Below are 5,815 nucleotides of genomic sequence, written 5' to 3' on the forward strand. Positions count from 1 at the left end.
AGTCTTCTGCTAACATAATAGATTACTCTTTCCTTCCCTTCAAACTCTTGGACTAATGTTGACCCAATAGCTCGTTCATCGGCTGACAAGTATAGTTTGAATGGCTTGTCAGCCTGTGACGGAACCAACACTGGCGGCGAGACCAGGTACTACTTGATGTCATCTAGCGCGTTTTGCTGTTCTTCACCCCACATGAATTCCTGGTTGGATTTCAATCTCAACAAAGGGGTGAAGGCTTGAATACGTCCGGACAAGTTGGATATGGACCTCCGGATGAAGTTAACTTTGCCGATTAAGGATTGTAGCTCAGTGTTTTTCTATGGGGCCACAACTTTATTGATGGCAGCTATGATCTTCTGGTTGATTTCTATGCCACGCTCGTGGACCATGAATCCCAGAAATTGCATCGCCGAGACACCGAAGGCGCATTTGTTTGGGTTCATTTTTAACCCATTCTTCCTTGTGCACTCCAATACTTTTCGTAAATTGTCTAGGTGCTCCTAATGTCCTTTTGACATGACCACGACGTCATCGATGTAGATCTCCACCAGGACACCAATAAGTTTCTGAAAATATAATTCATAGCCCGTTGATATGTAGCTCCGACATTTTTCAAACCAAACATCATTACTACCCACTCGAACAAGCCGAGGTGGCCTGGGCACCTGAAAGCTATCTTTGAAATATCTTCTTCGGCCATTAATATCTGATTATATCCAGCGTTACCATCCAAGAAGCTGATGACTTTGTGTCCTGCAGCGGTGTTTATCAAAACATCAGCCGTCGGTATCGGGTACCCATCCATCGGCATAGCCTGATTAAGATTCCTGAAGTCAATACACACACGCAGTTTTCCATTTTTCTTGTATACAGGCACAATATTGGAAATCCATTCGACATAGTGACACTGCCGGATAAACCCCGCTTCGATCAATCTTGTGATTTTAGCCTTAATATCAGGTAAAATTTTAGGATTACAACGCTGTGCGGGCTGTTGATACGACTGATACCCTAGTTTTATAAGCAACCGGTGTTCGACGATGGACCGATCTAGACTAGGCATCTCATGATACTCCCAAGCAAAGCAATCCTTAAATTCTTGTAACAGATTAGTCAACTCACGCTTATAGTCAGGGTCTAGACTAGCAGTAATATACGTCGACCTTGGCCTGCTGCCGTCTCCTAGGTCCACCATCTCCAATGAATTGGCCGACGTAAATCCGTGCCCAAACTTCCCGTCTTCTCGGACGAACTGATCCATTTAGTCTGATCCTTCAGAGCCGACTGCTTGGATCGGCTGTAGACCGAAATCGAACACCTTCAGGAAATCGGTGTCCCAAGTCCTGCTAGATATGCATCTGACGTGCTCGCAACTCCACTGTTGCTTGTCGGCCGCGGCAACACTGTAGGTGGAATCGGTGGTGACTATCTCGATATTGTCGCCGACCCACTGGATGAGGCACTGGTGCATTGTAGAAGGGATGCAACAGGTCGCGTGGATCCAATCTCACCTGAGCAATATGTTATAGGACCCTTTGCCATTAATAACAAAGAAAGTAGTGAGTAGCGTCTTAGTACCGATGGTGAGGTCGACGCAGAGTGCTCCCCAGGCCGGGGATACGTTACCTTCAAAATCCTTGAGCATCATGTCCATCTTGGTCAGATCTTCATCACCTTTGCCCAATTTTCAGAACATAGCTTACGGCATGATGTTGACCGCAGCGCCTCCATCCACTAGTAATTTGGCGACCGGTCGTTCATTGACGTGTCCTTTGAGGAATAGAGCCTTGAGATGCTGGCATTTTTCATCCTCGGGTTTCTCAAAAGTGACTATCATTGGCTCCAAAGCCAATTGTGCCATTTGCTCCTCTATTTATGTTGGGTCATCCCGATCGGCGGGAGCCATGAATTTCATCGGCAAGATAAACACCATGCTGACGTTAGCTACCGAATCATGATTGTTGTCTTCTTCGCCGGTTTTTCTTCTGGGGTGCCAAACTCGAGACCCGTCCGCTTTCTTATTCACCGCCTGCCTTTGTTCTTCTTCCTACTGTTCCCATTGGCGCAGGCGCTGGACCCTCCATTTTTGGGACTTAGTCAAACCATCCGGGCACCATCTGGGGTTTACTGGTTTGCTTGGTGGTTTTGCACGCTCCCAGTCTGGCTCACGCCCTAGGGGGTTCTCATCTGAGATTCTGGTGTCGGCCAATTCTCCCAGCCGATCGTGTGCATTGGTTCTGCCCCCCAGCCGATTATGCTGGTTAACTCTAGCTCCCAGCCGATCATGCACTGAAACACGCCAATCTTCTTGCTCATGCATGTTTCTACTGATCGGCTCTAGTCCTCGATCTCTGGACCATGATCTTTTGAACGGACGATTGCTGCGATATTGGCTGTTGCATTCGGGGCAGTTGTCGGCTGATGGTAACCTGAGGTTGTTTTTCCCAACAGTGGATTAAAAATGGGCACCTCCAGTGATCCTCGTGTTGGCGCATCATCTTCTTGTGACGCCTCGAGTCTTCCTGTTGCCTCTGATATTTGGTGAGCAGATCCCTGGACGTGACGGGGCGTCGCGGTCTCCCTGAGCTTTCGCCTTCAATTTCCATCCGGCCTTTGCCTTTAAAGTCTTTGGCCGAGGTCTAATTCTTGGGATCCACCGCGCCACTCCTCTTGGCCCATTCTGATGTCAGCACTTTAGTTTGTAGCGCGTTCTTCCCTATGTCAACCATATTAGCGGGGAAGGGGTGCTGATCAATCTTCATCGGCTTTGCGGGCTTTGCTAGGACTTTGAACTTAAGTCGTCCCTGCTTGATAGTGAAGGGATACGAGGTAGGCTACGCTAGCGCAAATCAAAATTTCTACCGCGTATAACCAGGAAGAACTGCCGTATAAGGATCATGGGATTACCACTCGACGCACTACTGGTGCGGAAGATGTAGATATGCGTCGGTGCAGTGAAGACGATCACGTAGTCGTACGTAGTCGATCAACGTAGTTGTACGTAGTCGATCACGTCCAGCAGCTCCTCAGCAGCTCGTCCACGTGCACAGCAAGATCGCCTCCGGTGCCGCGGCTCGTCGTCGGCTCGTCGTGGCTCGTCGGCGGCTCGTCGATGGCTCGTCCAAGTGCTGCAGGCGCAACACCTCCAAGGTATCCACACGTGCAGGGAGGAAGCGTCGCAAGCCGGATTGCTAGATCCGCGAGTTGCAACAGGCGAGGGCGTGGGAGGCACGGCAAGTGTGTTCAGCCAAAAGGTGTGAAACCCTAGGGCGCCCCCACCCCTCTATTTATAGGGGTTCCTGATGGGCCTCTGGATCCGAGGCCCATTAGTACTCCTAAACCTAATCCAACTCGGATCAGATCCGAATTGGGCTTCCAGCCCCTTTAGTGTGTGACCCTATGGGTTCGGATACGTATAGACATGGCCCGAGTACTCCTACTCGGCCCAATAGTCGGTAGCGGCCTCTAGCAAGACGTGCCAACTCCTACACGCACACGAAGATCATATCAGACGAACCATCACAACATGATATACATGCTATTCCCTTTGCCTCACGATATTTGGTCTAGCTTCAAGCCGACCGCTCTTTCTCGATCCTGTGATTCGGAATCCCTTTGTAGGTTAACTCTTAACCGTACGTAGCATGGCCATGCATTTTCGGATCCGATCACTCGAGGGGCCCAGAGATATCACTCTCAATCAGAGAGGGGCAAATCCCATCTTGATTGACCATGTCTCATAGCATGCTTCTTGACAAACCCGAAAGCTACCTTTATAACTACCCTGTTACGGCGTAGCGTTTGATAGCCCCTAAGTAGGTCAATCCACATCTAGAATACATGCGACAATCTCAGGTCTAAGGACAAAGCGTATATGTTGTTTAAAGAGAGAACTACTTCTCGTGTTGGGTCAGTCCTAACACATGTCTCAACATGTGTCCACATTATTAGTTCAACATCTCCATGTCCATGACTTGTGAAACATAGTCATCAACTAATACATGTGCTAGTCTAATATTCATGTGTGTCCTCACATGAACTCCGACTAGGGACAACTTTAGAATAACCATACAAGTAAAGAGTTTCACATACAATTCACATAATTGCAAATCAATTCAAGTAGCCTTTAATGGATATTCAATGAACACAATATACAAATCATGGATACAAATGGAATATCATCATCTCTATGATTGCCTCTAGGGCATACCTCCAACAGATAGCTGACTGTATTTGTTGTCGGAAGATCTTGCATTCATTCGTATTGCGAGACGTGGCGTTGTGCCACTTGCAATATTTCATCTTTTTGAGCTGTTCAGCTGACGGGATCGTATGGTAAGGTGAAAGCTTGATTTGTCCTTCTTGAAGCAGCAAGTCAAAGATTTTATCAGCCTTTGATGTGTCGAAGCTAAATGTTTCTGGCTCCTTTTTACCGAACGGGCACGATATTAATGTTTTCCCTTTCACCCATTCTACTAGGTCGATTTCCGCTTCCTCTTCCAATTCGGATCCCTCCACGTACGCCACCTTCTTCTGAAAATTTCTTCATTGGTCGAAGGGGCGCACCTCCTGGCCAGACAACCAATGGATGATCTCCTTGGGAGGCGTACTTCTCTTTGATGTGTGGGAGGAGACCTTGGAAAGTGATATCGGCCAACTGGGTACAGGTTAAGACCAGGGTGTAGCACTTGTTCCTAACTTCTCTGAACCTCCGGACATAGCTAGTTACCAATTTGTCGCGTCTTTGCTTAAGGCTGGTCAGATCTGACAGTTTCATCTTGTGGACCCCCACGTAGAAGTATTTATAGAACTGCTTCTCCAAGTCGGCCTAGGTAACAATGGAGTTGGACGGCAGTGTTGTGAACCACTAGAAGGCCGATCCAGATAGGGATGATGAGAACAATCGTACTCTTAGAGCATCTTGTGTAGCGGCTTCTCCGTACTAGATGATGAACCTATTCATGTGCTCTACCGTTGACGTGTCGTCCAAGCCCGAGAACTTGCTGAAGTTGGGGACCTTGTACCGATGGGGAAACAACAGAAGATCATAAGCAGATGGGTACGGTGTCTTGTACGTGTAGATTTGTACTCTTGGTTTCAACCCAAACTGATCTTGAATCACCTCTGCTATTCTCATGGTCCAATCTACTTGCTGCTGATGTATGACCGGTTGAGAAATCTGCATGTGCTGCTGGAGTTGTGGTATCGCAATCGGGTGATAGGTAGGCACGTGATGCGGGTCTTGCGGCTGGATTATCCGCTGAGGAGCCGATGGCTGATGTAGCACAGGATCAACTTGACATGGTGGGTCTGCCATTTCTTCATACAATGCCAGTGGAGCCGCAGTCCTGACGGGTTCTGGAGCCCCTGCCCCCCTGCCGATTTCTGCAGTGGGCTGTTGATATTGCATTACTGTCGGTCGAGGGGCCGATTGGAAGAACGTCTGCAATGGAGATTTTCCATAACTAGTTGATGGGTCTTGATTAGCAGGTGTTGCGGCTGCTCCCCACAGCACCAAGTTTGGGAATGGAGGTTGCACGGGGAAAATTGGTGAAGGGTAAAATGGCGTTCATGTTTGACAGAGCATTACGCCGCTGTACCCCAGGGGCATTGAAGCATTGTACCCTCCACTTTGCATCTGCGTCGGCCGTGGAGCCGAATAGGATGTGTTTGGCACCGTTGGGAAGCCTCTTGTTGGCGCCACGATAGGAGGAGCATAGGCTAGTCCCTGATACCCTTGAGCTACGCCGTTGACCATGGAGCTGACAACGGCGTTGTATATAGTGTTCGTCATCACCTTGGACTGGTCGATCAT

Source organism: Setaria italica, chromosome III (assembly GCF_000263155.2).
Source record: "Setaria italica strain Yugu1 chromosome III, Setaria_italica_v2.0, whole genome shotgun sequence".
Classification (NCBI taxonomy): Eukaryota; Viridiplantae; Streptophyta; class Magnoliopsida; order Poales; family Poaceae; genus Setaria; species Setaria italica.